General features: G+C 45.0%; 1 protein-coding gene and 1 pseudogene across 4 annotated transcripts in view; one reads left to right on the top strand and one right to left on the bottom strand.

Moving 5' to 3' along the window:
• LOC147029491 (uncharacterized) overlaps window positions 1-17,244 on the bottom strand; it is a 210,977-nt pseudogene that overhangs the window by 68,653 nt on the left and 125,080 nt on the right. The window lies entirely within an intron of this gene.
• STEAP4 (STEAP4 metalloreductase) overlaps window positions 14,969-17,244 on the top strand; it is an 86,716-nt gene continuing 84,440 nt past the window's right edge. Inside the window, exon 1 of one of the 3 annotated variants that reach the window (XM_085871992.1) lies at window positions 14,969-15,082. The gene's annotated coding sequence lies outside the window, so the exon portion shown is untranslated. The remainder of the gene's footprint in view (window positions 15,083-17,244) is intronic. The other 2 variants (XM_085871990.1, XM_085871987.1) reach the window with 2 other exon arrangements.

The following is a 17,244-nucleotide window of genomic DNA, read 5'->3' as shown; positions in this document are numbered from 1 at the left end:
GTGGAGGCGGGTGAAAAAATAATTCGGGGGGAGTGTTGGGCGAGGGTCGTGACGATGACCTAAAGGGAAAAATTAAATGGGGAGACCAAAACGTGCGAGACGAGACACGAGGTGACGACAAAGGAAATAAAAATAGTCGAGACAAGGGAGGTAAAGGGTGAAGAGGTGACTGAGTTGGCAGAGACACGGGAGATGGGAACGATAGAGGGAAGACTGCACGATGAAGACGGGGTAAGTGACGCACACACACACGCGGAGGTAGTGGAGGACAATGGGGGTGAGCTGGTGGACTGGGTGGAGGCCCGGTGCGAGCAGCTGGATGGCCTCCTCCAGGAACGAGGGGAGGGAGTATGCCCCCTTGAGGCGAGTCACAACCAGGTGAGTTCGGTCGTGCTTTGCGAGGTTGAGGGGGCGAGTGCTGTGAACGGGTGCTCGGAGAGCTTGGGGGGTATAGAGGCCCCGGAGACTCTTGTGGGGACACGAATCCCCAGTGTGGTTGTCCCGGTGTGTGTGGTGCAAGGTGTGAGTGCGTCCCCGTGTGTGGAAGCGACCCCGTGTGTGAGTGGTGTGGTGGCGATGGTGCCAGAGTACGTGCTTCCCAGCACGCCGTGTGTGGATGAGGCACCGTGTGTGGAAGAGGCCGTGTGTGTGGATGAAACGGCCAGTGTGGATGAGGCACCGCGGTTGAGTTCCCCCGCGTGTGTGAGTGAGGCACGGAGTGTGGATGAGGCACCGCGGGTGAGTGCCCCCACGTGTGTGAGTGAGGGACGGTGTGTGGATGAGGCACCGCGGGTGAGTGCCCCCGCGTGTATGAGTGGTGTGGTTTGTGTGAGGGTAATGGCATGCGTGGGTGAACGGCCGAGTGCAAGGGAGACCGTGTGTATGAGAGAGCGGTATGTGAGGGAGATGTCGGTTGGCATGCGGGAGCACGCAGCCACATCTCCCGGTGTGAATGTAATGGAATGGAGTGTGAGCGTCATTACACGCAGGAATGCGTGTGTCGAATGGCGACGACGGTGACATGTGAGGAAAGGAAGCCGAGTAGCGGCTGTAGTTGTTTCGGGGACCGTGCCGGGTTCACCCAGCAGTGAGCACGAAGTCCGTGCTGTGCAACGCACGAGGCCCCCACGTGCTCGCTTGCGAGAGTGAAGTCCCGGTCCGGAAACGCCAGCGGTGGATTTGCCGATCCCGCGGACGGACAAAGTTGAGGCAGGTAAACAGATTTGGACCGGACGGGTTCTCCACGTGATCGTGTGTGTTAAGCTCCAACGGGCAAAGCACATGTGTTCGCGTGGGGAACCTCTCGAGACGTGGGGCTTGTGTTTTCTTTTTATGCGCACGGTGACGCCATGGCTGCACGTGTGGTTGGAATCCGGCAGGAGGGGTATCCCTGCCGGATGGTACCGTCCAAGGAGGGACGAGGAACACGTGCAGCTGCATGACGTCATGGGCAGGTGCAAAGTGCGCGAGTTGCCGCGCTGGTGCTGCGCATGGGAAAAAAAAAAAAAAAAAGCAAGCCTCACTTTCCGGTGCACAGGATTCCTGGGCAAGGGGTGGAAGACCCCCTTGACCAGGGCACAGGATGGAAACTAGTTAGGGGGAAGGGTTAGCTTAGTTAGACCGACTTCATGGGGCAGGGGTAAGTCCTCATGGAGTCCGTGGAATGGATTAGTTAGAGGGATTGTAGCCAGATTTAGGATGGGAAAATGGAGTATGGGATTATTTTGAAGACAGTGACAGACAGTGAATATGTAGAGGGGACGTAGTTTAGCTACGTAGTGTTAAAAGGAACGTGCTGTAGTTTAAGGGACGACGTGGGAGCTCGAGTTAGTTAGGGGAGGTAGTTAGAAGGATGGCAGAGTTCAGCGGTGAGTGTGTTGAAGAGTTGGTGAGTGAAGTGGAAGCATGTGCTTGGTGAGTGAGTGAGGCCAGCGGGTCTGTGTGTACGGAGCGAATGGGGACTGCATGGTGCGATGAGTGATTGGGGGGAGGAGTGACTCCCGCCCAAGGGACCCCGGGGTCAGTGTAGAGTGAGTTAGGGGGTTAGTCAAATTTGAAAAATGGAGGTCGTTTTGTTGTTGGTGTGAATGTAGGCTCGAAACCCATTTGGAGGGGTGCAGGAGCCCTGTTGACGGGCTGGGAGCGTGGCTGCGAAAAGTGAGTATCGCTGAGTGGGTACCCCGGGCACCAGGCTAGTCGGCCGCGGTAGGCCAAGGGCCCATGGGGGGCCGGGATAGCGTAGTGGGCACGGGTGCGCCTGCTTGGTGCGGGGGCCCGGGGCGCCATTAGCCGCGTGGGCAGTGTTGTGGGCACGGGTGACCCTCGGAAAGGGGCCTGGGAAGCCAGCCTGCCACGTGTGCGTTTCAGGGGAGGTGCCATGGGGGCACTCCCCGGTGTTAGGGAGCTGGTAGGCTCGGAGGCAGTGTAGTGCCCGGGGTGCCATCGTCGGAGAATCGGCAGAGGGTCGTGCCTGCCAAAGGGAGCCACGTGTCCCAGCCATGAGACCGTGTGAGGGCACGGAGAGAAAATTGGGGGGCGAGGCCCGAAATTGTGAGGACACCAACACAGGCGACGGGAATCTGGGTTGTTAGAACCAATAGTTTAAGCGAGAGGCGCTTGTTGAAAGCCCCGGGGTAGTTTAACAGTTAAATGGATAGGGTAGAATAGGAAGTGTACCCCTCCGCACCATCCATCCCCTCGCTCTCGTTGTGGGCCGCTGGACCCACTTTGGTTATAGATCGCTGAACTCTGGGGAGGCCATTCTGAGGCTTGAGTTGGGCCTCGACACAGGACGCTAGCTCTCCCTTGTTCCCCTCCGGGAAGGGAACGTAGGGGTTGGGAGTAGGCTAGGTGACAGAATAGGTTAGCCGAACAAAGACGATAAAGGGGGTTAGGGGACGATTTATAGTGGGGAAGTAAAAAGAAAAAAAAAGTTGGGGCTAAATTGGGGTTTGACAAATTAAGGGAGTGGGTATAGACAATGACAGGCAAAGGCGATAGGTTGGGAGGGAGACCGTAGGGTAGGTCCGACCCCGCCTTCCGAGTGGCCAGCACCACCGCACTCCCTCCACCAACCTCCACTGAACGGCAAAGGCTGGCCAGCTTCATCTGCTGGCTGTGTTGCTGCAAGGCAGAGGCCGGCCCACTTCATCGGCAGCTGTTGTTTTGCTGCAAGGCCTGTGCCGGCTGGATCGTCTGCAGCTGCTGTGCTTCAAGGCCTGTGCCGGCTCACTTCATCTGCCGGCTGGCTGTTTTTCTTCAAGGCCTGTGCCGGCCAGTTCGTCTGCCGGCTGTGTTTGCCTGCAGCGGCCTTCTTCTGCGGGCTGTGTTTGCCTGCTGCCTTTGCCATGCCATGCCCACTGCCCCTGTTCACCAGCCCCCGTTCAATTTTTGCTTTGCCCCCCCCCCCCGTTCATTGCCATGTGCGCCAGGATCAAGGCAACAGTTTGCAAGCTGCAAGAACTGCCCTGTTGGCAGCTACAACACGGGCCTGCAGTGGCGGCCCGTGCACCGTGTTTGTGTTCATCCATCCATTCGTTGTGCTCATTGCGTGTGCCACTTGAGCTGGCACGGAAACTGCATTTGTGCAGCCCATGCACCGTTGTGGTTCACTGCGTTCAGTTCAAACCATTCATCCATCCATTCATTGTGTTCATTGCGTGTGCCACTTGAGCTGGCACGGAGACTACGTTTGTGCAGCCCATGCACCGTTGTGGTTCACTGCGTTCAGTTCAAAAGGGAAGGTCTTGGACTGCGTGTGAGCAGCCGGCCACGTTCCCTGTCACCTGCATCGTTTGAGCCAGAGACTGCATGTGAGCAGCCTGGCTCCCTGCTAACTGCTTTCTTTTTGCAGAGTTCATTGATCCTGGGCCATGGTTTAGTGTAAAATTTGTAAGTTAAGGTTAAGATATACTGTAAATATGAGTGCGCCCCCGGCATGTCTGTCCTAGCGCCGGCAATTTTATTTAAGTCGTCCGTGTGAGTGAGTTTGTTTAGGTAGTTACTCAGCCCTCAGGTTATTTATTTTGGGGACACGAATACCATGAATGTCGCACTCAGGGATCCGTAGGTAACATGTACTAGGGGAAAACTACACATGATGGCACACGAAAATTTGACGACTCGGGACGAGTCTGTAAAAAGGGGAGGGGGAAGTGTTGTGGTTGACGAAATTCACAAACCACCATTCAGGTCCCTTAGGTGAGATATCTCGGTAAGTATATGTGTAGTTCGGCCCAAACCCGTTGTCTAGAGGGAATAAATGTCATTCATGCGGGCTGCGACTCTTCAGGATAGCCGTTTTTCTTTTACTATCTTTATTTTGGACCAGCCGCCATTATTACCACCACCAACCACGTCTCAACAGCCATCACACAACAACCACCAACCACAACGCCGCTTCACAACAACCACCAACCACAACGCCGCTTCACAACAACAACCACCAACCACAACGCCGCTTCACAACAACAACCACCAACCACAACGCCGCTTCACAACAACCACCAACCACAACGCCGCTTCACCACAACCGCCACGACCTTTACCGTCACAACTCGCCACCATCGCATCCACACCATCTCGCGCCACTCGTGGGCGCCGATGCTGGACTCGTGCGGGGCGCGCACCGAGCAGCGTGTTCAGAGACATCACAGACTTTCCGAAGAAAAACGGATCAAAAACGACTCACGCCCACTTTTGTTCCGTCCAATCGGTGAGCGAGGGGCGATTTGGCCCCGCCTCCAGGGCGTTGGAGGGCGGTCGCTATATGCAAATACATGGATCAAAAAGCATTCACGCCCACTTTTCCTCGGGCCAATGGGGAGCCAGTTAGAGAGGTGAAGGGTCGGAGGCAGAGGGTCAAGGGTGAAAGAGCGAAGCCACGGGGCTTATATAAACGGCTGCGTTCGTCAGTAAAGTTGAGTGTGCGGAGTTCAAGAGAGTCGTCGGTGGAGCTGGAAAGAAGTGGGAGAAGTCAAGAGTGAAGAGTTGGGACGAGCCAAGAGAGGAGACGGAGAGGGCGAGTAGACGGAGCTGTGGAGAGGTGACGGCGGCGAAGGCGGACGAGGGGGTGCTCGCGTCGGTGCCGGGAGCTGCAGAGGGGCAGGCCAGCAACGCGACCGAGGTCGAGGAGGAGGAGACGCTCGCCGCGGGACCCGAGACAGGGTGATATCCTCCTTCCCCCGAGCATCAGCAACCCCCTCCTGTTTCCCCCCGCGCTGAGATAGTGCGACAAAGGGGGCCCCCTTCCCACCCCCTACCAGACACTGTCCGCGAGGCCCGCGGAGTTGAGGCGCCACCGCCGCTCTGCGTCTCATCATCAGACGGTAGGCCCGACCCGGTCTCGGCCCCAGGCCCGCCTCATCCTGGAGGGTGGTTCTCTTTTCTTTTGCTTTGGGAATATGTGTTGTCGGCACCGTCTGTGAAGTAAAATTGTATGTGTTGCCGTGTGCCCGGTAGTCGGTTAGATCTGCATTGTTGCATTTGCTTTTTGTGTAATATTGCATTGTCTTCTTCTTTTACATGTGCTTTTGGTGGAATTGTATATGTGTGCTTTCCGTTCATCGCGGAATAAATGTGCTTATTGTTGAACTGTTTTCCCGCTTCGCTTCGTCTTTTCCTCTATTGAATCTCCATCTTGCTTCACGTAAAGGGTTGGTCGTGGGCTAAAACGCCCGATAATTAATCGAACCGTCGAGGCCGACGAATAACACCGCTCGGTTATCCCGATAGTACGGAACGGGTCGCTTAAAGTGGCCCGTGTCCGAAGTCGACCTGCGGCGAGGTGCGATCGCCCGGTCTACCCTCCGTGTGGGTACTTAGGTAGGTCGAATTTGGCGAGCAACCCTATCCCACGCGGGGGCCGATTGGCACGATCGCGGTGAGACCGAAAGGTCCACCCATGACTAGTTCCCGGCGTTAGTCCGAGAGGGTCACGACTGGATTGTCCGTCCGGTGGGCGACGTGCCGCGATTCGAGTTACGTGGCCGTCCGCACACCGGCGGGCGCGAATCCGCAACAATATATATATATATATATATATATATATATATATATATAGATACATATATATATACATATATAGAAACATATATAGAAACACATATATATATATATATATATATATATATATATATATATATATATATATATATATATATATATATATATATATATATACATATATAGAAACATATATAGAAACACATATATATATATATATATATATATATATATATATATATATATACACATACATACATACATACATACATACATACATACATACATACATACATACATACATACATACATACATACATACATACATACACACAGCCTGGTGTTGGCGCAGTGGTTAGGGCAGCGGCTTGGGATCCAAAAGGTCCTGAGTTCAAGCCCCGTTGGGCCACTGAATTAATACACCAGGGGGTTGACTCAGCCTGTCATCCTTCCGAGGTCGGCGAAATGAGTACCAGTATACTGGGCCGGTGTATTCCCCGGTTAAAATAGGTGTACCATATCCCCGTGTCGTAAGAGGAAACCAGGGTTGTGTCAGGAAGGGCATCCGGCGTAAAACATGTGCCAAATCACTATGCGGATCATACGGATGATCCGCTGTGGCGACCCCTAACGGGAGCAGCCGAAAGAAGAAGATATATATATATATATATATATATATATATATATATATATATATATATATATATATATATATATATATATATATATATATATATATATATATATATATATATATATATATATATATATATATATATATATATATATACATACATACATACATACATACATACATACAGTATATTGCATCATTTGCGAAAAATTATTCTGCCTATTGTGTCAATTGATTTTTAAGTGTACATGTTTTGTATAACCATCATCGAATTAAGTTATAAATGGGATAATCTCAGTTTTGGCATATTTTGCAGTCAACATGGTGACTGAAGATCGAAAGGAGTTCCGAAAATACTGTTGTGATCCGTTCAGCTGCCATAAAACGAAACAACGAAAAGATCTTCTCAATGTGTCAAATGATATGTTGATGATATTTTCTTCAAAGGTGAAAAAGATGACAGATTTTGTACTTCGTGCAGAAAAAAAAACTCAGTTGTTACCAGAGCGTATTGAAGAATCATCTTCGACCAGTTCAAAATTATCATCAGAAGGTACTATCGAAGGCATTGCAGAATCTATTTTGACAGATGAGGACGAGGAGGTTTTTGAGCGAGAAGCAGAAGTTGACCTATTAAACAAGTCGTTGTTGATGATAGGCGAAAGCCCATTCAATAAAAGAAAGGTGGAAAGGAACCCAGGGTATGTTCCTGAAAAGCGAAGTAAAGTGTAAGATTCTGTGCGACAGAAATTAGAACTAGTTACTGGACCAAGCACTGCGGAGAAAACACAAAATACAGCGTCAAAATGTGATGAAAACTGCATGCCAGAGGTGATCAAAAGCCTGAAAGAAAAATACGTTGTTTCAAGCCGTTCAGAGCAAATACGTATACTGACAATATTTGCTTGGAATATGAGCATCAGAGGGATGATGAGTGAATTCAGTTGCTCCCAAAGAACGGCTATGCAAGCCAAAATTTTAGAGAAAGAAAATGGTATGCTATCGTCTCCAAATCCCAAACAGGGTAAAATATTGCCTGACGAAATGAAATCCGCCGTAACCGAATTTTACCGAAGTGATGAAGTCAGCCGAATAATGCAGGGAAAAAAGGACTGGAATGAACATGGAAAAGAAAATTCAAAAGCACCTGGCACTAAACAATCTCAAGGAACTGTTTCAGAAATTCAAAGAGAAGAACCCTGGCTTGAAAGTTGGATTCGCCAAGTTCGCCTTGCTCCGTCCCTCGTAGTGTATCCTGGCCGGTTCAGGTGGTACACACAGTGTATGTGTATGTATGATACATCAAAATGTGAAACTCATGATGTTTGGTTCCAAAATGCCACAGATAGCCGAACTTCCTAGTTATCATCATGTGATAGCACTCATAGTTTGTAACCCAGCACAACCGGCACGTTATTTCAGAACTTGTGAAAGTTGCCCATCAATTGTAGATTTCAAAACCAAGCTACTGAGTGCTTATGAACTAGAGGATATTGATGAAATTCAGTTTAAACGGTGGACATCCACCGACACATCTGAACTGAGCTCCATGGTCCTGCCTTTGGAAGAATTCTTTAATCAATTCTGTGAACGCGCGGTGAAATTAGTGAGACACGACTTCATTGCCAAGGCCCAATCTCAGTTTCTGAAAAATAAGAACTTGATGAAATCGGTGAAGGAGAATTTGTCATTATTTTAGACTTCTCAGAGAACTATTCGTTTGTTGTACAGGATGCGGCCCAAAGATTCCATTGGAACTGCTCTCAAGTGACAATTCACCCCTGGGTTTACAATTTCAAATCGGACGATGGCAAATTAAACCGCGATTCGTTCACGATTATATCAAAATGCAATACTCACGACGTTGTCTCAGTCCACCTCTTCCAAAGAATGCTCATTGAACACTTGAAATCTAGCTTTGGAAATGTAAAGAAACTTTACTATTTCTTAGACGGTTGTGCTGGCCAATATAAGAATGGCAAAGCCTTCATAAACCTACGTGGTCACAAATCAGAGTATGGTATTGACGCAGAATGGCATTTTTTTGCCACAAGCCATGGCAAGGGCCCTTCAGATGGCATGGGAGGTACAGTCAAACGAGAAGCAACACGTGAGAACCTGCGTAGACCTTACGACAGTCAAATTATTTATCTAAAAGATCTTTTCGCCTTTGCTGAAAATGGTTTGAATGAAATGAAGTTCGGTTACGGGATCCAAGAGGCGTATGATGAGGAAGAACGAAATCTGGAAGAAAGGTTAAAAACAGCCAAAACCATAGCTGGAACTCAAAAAGTTCATGCTTTCATCCCTATTTCTGAAACTGCTCTTCAAGTATGCAAATTCAGCCTTAGCGAGGAACACCGTATCGAGTCAGCCATTTCAAAATCTACACCAACTTTTAACGGGAAACTCTCAGGTTATGTCACAGTGCACTATGATGGAAAATAGTGGCTTGCCTGCATCATGGAAGCCTTTCAGGACACTCATGAAGTGAAAGTGAATTTTCTTCATCCAAACGGGCCCGCAAATAGTTTCTTTTTTCCTAACATTGAAGATCACTGCATTTTAGACAATTCTGATATACTTCTTTCCATAGAACCAAAAACTGCTTCAGGTAGAACCTACACAATCAGTAAAAAAGAAACACGGCTGTCAAATAAAACATTGGTTGGCAAAAAATCTTGACTATAATATGCTAGGAAAAACTCTTACTCATACTAGTATCGCTTCCAGTTCCTGCATGTGCATGTGGAAAATTTTATGTACAATATACTGATATAGTGTATTGGAAATCTTGAGTTCAAATATTGTGCTATGTATTGAGGCGTATTGTGTGTCCAGCACCCGAGTCCCCGAACAATAAAACCATCATCACACTTGAACCCATTGTGATCCCATTTTCATTTATGCTGAGGTGTTGGAGTATATGAAGGGGTATTCTCACACGAAAAAAATCAGGACCATCAGTTTGGCTGGGGAGCGGGGGCCCAAGGTCAAAGGGCGCCCCAAACTATAACTTTTTGAATTACTGTTTCGGAGTGATTTTACTTCATGTGATTTGAAAGATCTCGTTTTTACGAGCATTTTGAGACCAAGATCAGCCAAATCGGACCACTACAACCTTTGATATGGCCTCTGGAAGATTGTGGGGCAGCCGGGGGCGCCCAAATTTGGGGGGGGGGGGCTAAAATGGGCCCCAATGGGCCCACAGGTCTAAAAGTTGGTATTTTGAGTTTTTTCACCCAAGTGAATAAATGACCAACATATGGGGAGAAAATGAGGTATTAGTATCGGGAGGGTGTGTACACTTGACATGGAATGCCCCACTGGTAGAAATGGGAATTCAACGTAAAGTGATGATGTGGACCCTGAGAGATGTTTACCTTGTAGACAATGGCAATCTGCTCAGAAGAACTATTATTAGTGATTAAAATTGGCAAATACACTGCCATTTCATGTCGGATCATTTTTTAAATGGTATCATGAATAGATTCAACATTTTGGCATCAACATGACACCGGCAATGCACGTGTTTGTAAAGGTAAAGATGCCTTGATTACCTTCACAAAATTATGAGAGAACTCCCCGACTACTCGGTATTAATTTACAAGAAGAAATTAATGCTGCTCAACAAAAGCAATGACCAAAAACGTTTACAAAAGCAGGATATGAAATGGCGATTAACCTGAGAAAACCTAAATTTGAGGTGAATGATATCAGATTTTACAAATGTAAATCGCTTCTTTTTTTTTTTTAACTGCAACATGTCTCAGGTCTACAAGAGCGTCATGTTGCTGCTGCTGCTGCCTGTTGTTGGTCAATTTCTGAAATGTACACCTGTTGGTCAGACAGCTGTGAGATCACACCCACATCTGTCACTTGACTACCCACCATAGCACCCAGATGCCAGATGCAATGATATGGCCACTATTTTGGTTTTGTGGTGGGCCTAACATGTCAGGCTTGGAGGCCTCTCCTGATTATACACTGTCTGTCTTTGTTCCGTCAGATTTACATTGGCTTTGGTTGGGTTGAGTTGAGTTTAATCACGATAAGGGACCCCAGAAAATCTTATATGTCAAATAAAAATATTAGTAAGGTTTAATCTAGCCCAAACACACTTCCCTTAAAAAATAGCATTACGTAGTTTTTTTTTAACAGTCTCATATTAGGGTTAAACAGTCTGGCCATGTGACGAATCAGCTCGTTCTAATATAACTGTGACAAATAAACTCTTTCAAGAGTGCTTGAAATGAGCATTTCCCAATCGGCCATTACCAGATTTTTAAAGCCAATTCACTCATACTTAATGGTGAAATTCCGTACCTCGAATGACCACGTTCAAGTTTTTATGAACAAAAGGTTTATTACCACACAGAGAGCGGAATGGTGGAAGAGAGGGACACACGCCAAAACTGTGGTAAAAGATATGAAGTAAATCTGCTGTTCAGAATCACAATGAATGTTACCTATGTAAATCTAGCAGCTTTGATTGATTGATTGATTTTTTTTGAAGAATGCAGTGAACCTTTAAAAACCGTCTCCTCCAGAACAGCTGGACAGATCGAGGGGAAACTTCACAAACATTATGTTCTTATTTGCTTTCCAGAAGGATTTTCTTAAGAACACGTGTGTTCCATCAAATAGTGTGTAAATAGGCTGGGTACACGCGTTAATAGGATTATTTGCTTCATAGAAGCGTTTTCTACACAAAAAGTTGTTCTCAGCACTTTGTGCACAGTTTTTGTTACAAGTCACTATTGTAGTGCAAAAATGTGTGTGTTTCATGAAAGAGATCTACTTTGGCTTGCACTAATAAAACAACACATTACACATGGAAATTACTTCATGCAAAAATAGTGTTATTTACTTATTAGAAGTGCTTTTCACCCCAAAAGCTTGTTCTCAGCAGGTTTTGCAAATTTTTAGTTCCAATTCACTATTTTAGTGCAGAAACGTGTGCTTCATCAAATAGTGTGTCCTTTAGCTTATACTTAGCAAAACAGAACATATGACAAAAGTTAACTCGTTCATGCAAAAATAGGCTTATTTACTTAATAGAAGTGATTTTACCACAAAAGGCTGTTCTCAGTACTTTGTGGACGTTTATCGCTCCAATTCACTGTTCTGCTTCAGAAACGTGTTTGTTTCATCAACAAGACTGTACTTTAATATGTACTAAGCAAAACTACACATATTACACAAGAAAAAAAAGTCAGACAAAAACGTTTGTTTGAGGCAAATTAGACCATTTTTGCGTGAATAAGGTTTTTCTGTAAAATGTATTTTTTTGTGTAGTTCAAGCTAAAATACACACTATTGCAAGAAAAACACATGTTTCCACTTCAGAATGGTGATTTAGAACAAAAATTGGAGTCAGGCAAATCTTGTCTTTTATGAAAAACACTTGTTCAAGGCAAATTAGACCATTTTTGTGTGAATAAGGTTTTTCTGTGAAATGTATTATTTTGTGTAGTTCAAGCTAAAATACACACCATTTCAAGAGTAACACACATTTCCACTTCAGAATGGTGATTTAGAAGAAAAATTGGAGTCAGACAAAGCTTTTGTTTTGTGAAAAACACTTGTTTTAGGCAAATTAGACCATATTTGCATAAATAAGTTTTTTTCTGTAAAATGTATTTGTTTAACATAGTTCAAACTACAGAACACACTATTTCAAGAAAAACACATTTCCGTTTCAGATCTTTAGCTTGTACAAAGCAAAACAATACATATTACACAAGGAGCCTTATTCATTCACAAACAATCTTCTTTGCTAATGAGAAGCGTTTTCACACAAAAGCTCATTCTCGTAACTTTGTGCACGTTTTTTGTTCCAATTCACTACTCAAGTGCAGAAACGTTTGTGTTTTATCAGAGACTGTACTTTAATATGTACTAAGCAAAACTACACATTTTACACAAGGAACCTAATTCATGCAAAAATCAGCTATTTGCTTATTCATATTCATGGAAAAATACAAGTTTTATTTCTTGAACAACTTCTCATGCCTTTTTAATTTTCTTTTAACATGCATTACTTCAGTCACATGTATTCATTTCCTTCGCACTTTGTTGTCCCAACCCTCCTCTTAAATTGCTGTTGGTCACAACACAATGGGTCCTATGGTCATGGTGAGTACTGAGTTTGGCAGAGGAGGGTTGGTAATTTGAACTCGACACCATGTTGATCACAATATAATGGCTATACTGCAAGCAATTAAACAACTGCTGTATGCATTCCAAACCACTTTCATGTCTTATCGATAGACCACATTGTCCCCATCCTCGAGAGTAGTCACTCCCTTCTTATATGCCTTATCTCAATCAAAATGCTCTCTTTTTTTTATCTTTCTGGGACATTGGGTTAATGTTTAATTGAATTTGACGTGCTTCGGTCTATCAACATTTGACCAATAATGCCCTCTAACAACAAACACAAGTAATGAGTCCACAATCATCCTTGACCATATTGTCAAGTCGACGGAACGTCGGCTGAGGCCCTCACTTTTCTACCTTTATTCGCTTTTATATTCCTTTTCTCCGCAATCACTTCAGCGATTGATGCAAAACTTTCAACAAAGGAGCACCTACCCATGGAAATTTTTTATACAAAGTTACATGATGATTGGATGCAAAATGTGGCCAGCATTCCAAAAAGTACGTTTTCTGTAGGCAAGGGTTGCAGGGTGTTTCACGTATCTGGAATAAACGGCCCTGACCTCATTTTGCTCGACATTGGCCAAGTAAAACCACTTCGAGCACATTAGAAATTCATTCATTAGAACAATGCAAGCAGTCCTCATCTATCCTCCCTCCCAAATATGATGCTGACTAAATACAAACCCAAACCCATTCTCCTTCTCATACTACAAATACGCATCCATACAATATACAGTATATAAATAAATTCTTTCATGAGCCTTAGATAGTGTTGAAAAAAAATTAAATCTCAACAAGATGGAGGTAAATGACGACAGTGACATACTGTCATACGTGTATTCGTGGTTTATATAATGCAATCTCAGAACCCTGTGCTTCTTGTTTTCATGTTTTTTTTTTTTATGCGTTTTCACGCACGTATTCATGGTGTTTCGCAGGCGTATTCACAAGTGGTTTTTTTTTAATATTTTCGCAGTTTGTCGCAGGTATATTTGCGGATTTTTTTGTGTTTTGACGTTTTATTTTGCAAGCATATTCGCAGTTTTTCAAGGGAATTTTGATTTTCCCTCATGAATCATGAACTGCTGAGAACCTATCCTCATTGAAACAATGCCCCAGCATTCACAGATTCGACATTCGTGGCATTTTCCAGGAATATATCCCCCATGAAGGGTGGGGTCTGACAGAACTCAAAAAAAATCCATCCATATAATAAGTACTCCAAGGTTTTGAATAGATATTCCTCATTCTGAAATTTGTTATAACATTAAGACGTTCAAGTTCTCACTGAGGAAGAGGTGCGAAATATCACACCAATTTACTGCTCAACGCCCCTCTTCCCACTCCAGCTTCAAATCAATACAGCTAACTCCATTTCTAAATTAGAATGGCACTCAGTCGAGTGCATATCTCCTCCAGGCTGAACAGTTTACATTTTGTATCCCACTGATAGGACAGATCTGTATCCAGACTTTTTCCAAAATCTAATAAGCTTGTTCTTGTCACCGAACTAACTCATCCACCAAGTTTTGCATAATTCCTCCACAATGTTTTGAGATATCATGCTGTACATAGTTGTTGGCTCTATCTCTCAATTGTGAAGAATCATTTTTAAAATTATAGTGCACAGATCCGAATCTTCATGAAAATTTAATCAATTCGTCCACAATGCAAACCCAAACTGTCCAGTAAAGTTTTGTCCAAATGCATCCATAATTGTTTGAGATATCTTACTCACAGACGGACAAACGGGTGAATACATAACCTCCATCCACCTTCGGTGGTGGAGGTAAAGGCAGAGAAGTGGGTGTAAGGGGTGAGGTGGGGGTGGGGGAGTATTATCCTCTGCAAAAATACATGTTCATGGCTCATGAGAATACTTTAACGAGTGAAAAAAAGACATGCAAACAGCAATGTGAATAATTTTCTCCATAATAAGAGCCTGAAGCTGCATCATACAGACTCACTATTGTGTCAGAGCAAAGATATCCGATTAAGGGTTGCACTGAACACAGTATTTCTATCAGCATCTATAAGGCACTGAATGAAAGCAGATTTTGTAATGCTTCGCAGGTGCCAAGTTGAAAACAAATTCCAAGTATCGTGGGGTAATGTTTATGGGTTAAGTGAAGGCCGAGTGGACGTTATAGGATCTATGCAAAAGCTCTCATTAAATTTTGCATCATATATGCCACATAAATAAACAGATCAGCTTCAAAACTACTTCGATAACTTGCCACAAGCAGGGAGGGAACTGCCAGAGGTGATTCACTGTAAAAGGTAAGGTTTCACGTTGTGTTAATATAATGAAAGGGAAAAGTGGTGTGTGAAGTATATATTTGTCTCGCCTGTGTTTGAATCCCGACTCAGTTAAAAACTGTCATCCAGTTGTTTCACAGGAAGGGTGATTCATCATTGTGTGTGTGCCATCGCTCGGGCATTAGTTAGTGGATGTTAAAGATCCCACGGTATCCTTTGTGAAGAGTAGGTGAGCTATTGCCGGCACAATGAACAAATTACAAATTTCTGCCCGAACTACTGTTGGGAGAGGGATGGCAAACTGCCCAGCATGCTAACATGGAGAAGCTTAACAGCATGCTTACAAAATGCCCATGGCCTACAAACTGCTTTGGCAGAATCAACGCTCTGCAATTTAGAGTATGCGACATCGAATTGGAGATATATAATGTGGGAATGCGGTTGGGGTTAAAGGGGGCAACTCAGTATAGTTATTTCATTTTATTAAATGTTCCGTATTAGGTGTACGGGATTTATGTACAAGGATCACAAGGTGTCGAAGTATGTCCAGAGAGATTTAATTGTGAGCCCTCCATTCTGTAATGTGTCTATGACCCTGATTATCCCTCGTTAAACCTTTCAATATTTTCCTCTGTTATTTGTTCTTTAAATGTTTCCTTTAAAGTGTACATGAACTTTGAAGGGTGAGTCATTTGGAAGAATGAACAGGTGCGTCAAAACTGCGTTGCGGGGGGGGGGGGGGGGGAGGGGGCATGCTGAAAAGTTTGCTAAAGCATGCGGCAATGACTCATTGAGCTGAGGAAAAACATTAAACACTATTGTGCAGAGCTGAAAACACCTGAATGAGCCTGCCTGAAACACTCAGGCTGACTGGCAGGGTCTCCAGGCAGCCATCAAATTTCTCGACTGGTCTCCCATCGCTACTTTCTCCAACATCAACTCATCCTGGGAAGTCTTTCAAAAAAACTTGCTCTCATGCACAGATTTATCCCCTCTCATCTTCAGTTGGTCTTCCCTTCCTCCCACCCATGGTTCACTGAAGCTTGTGGTGAGGCAGTTGTCCTGAAACAACTTGCCTTTACCTCATGGAAAGCAAACCCAACTGAAGGTAATCTCAGTTCCTTCCATAAAGCTCAGAACAAGTGTGTATCTATCCTCAGGAGAGCCAGAAAACAACGTCTTTCTAATCTCAAGTCTGAACTCTCAAACCTCTCTCCCACCTCCAAATCCTGGTGGCATCGAATTAAATCTGTTTCTGGTGTATGTTCCCCCTCCATCCCTCCCTTACCTCAAATGTTCACACTGCTGACACCACACGTGAAAAGGCTGAAAGCCTAAACTCGTTTGCATCTAAATCTTGTGTCTGAAACCCATCACTTTCTGTACCCACCTTACCCAGTCACACCCAACTGTCCCTGGACTCTCTGTCCTTTTCTTCTGACAAAGTGGAGAGTTTGCTGTCAAACCTCGACTCAGATTCTCAAATTAACAGACTCAGATTCAAACCGCAACTCAGATTCTGCAACCGGTGCAGACGGCATCAGCCCAAGTGTCCTAAAAACCTGCTCCTCTGCTCTTGCTCACCCTCTCTCTGTTCTATTCACCCTCTCATTTGCTCAAGGTCATCTACCATCTGCTTGGAAATCAGCAAACATTACTGCTCTGCATAAAAAGGTGCAAAAACAGATCCCTGCAGCAACAGACCAATCAGCCTTCTCCCAATCATCAGCAAGGTTATGGAATCAATCATCGCTTCAGACATTAAATCCTTCCTCTTCTCCAATAGCTTGATTTTCAATCATCAATTTGGTTTAACACCAGGTCACTCTACCCTAGATATGCTGCTTATGCTCTCCCCACAATGGATGGAGGTCCTCAATACCAGACATTAAATCAGAGCCATATCCCAACATATCACGTGCTTTTGACATGGTCTGGAACACTGCCCTGCTCACCAAACTCTCTTTCTATAGTATCCTAGGCCATCTCCACTTATGGCTCACAGACTTCCTCTCCTGTCACAGCCAACATGTGGCTCTAAATGGAGTTCTCTCATCCCCTCTACCTGTCCAGGCTGGAGTCCCTTAAGGCAGCGTTCTGGGCCCTGTTCTTTTTCTGGTTTTCATCAATGATCTCTCCGACTCTCTGGAAAATCCTCTTTATCTCCTTGCTGATGGCTCCAC

The sequence above is a fragment of the Eptatretus burgeri genome, chromosome 3 (assembly GCF_056783735.1).
Source record: "Eptatretus burgeri isolate ZD-2024b chromosome 3, Ebu_testis_v1, whole genome shotgun sequence".
NCBI lineage: Eukaryota > Metazoa > Chordata > Myxini > Myxiniformes > Myxinidae > Eptatretus > Eptatretus burgeri.
This window is presented reverse-complemented; position numbering and strand designations above follow the sequence as displayed.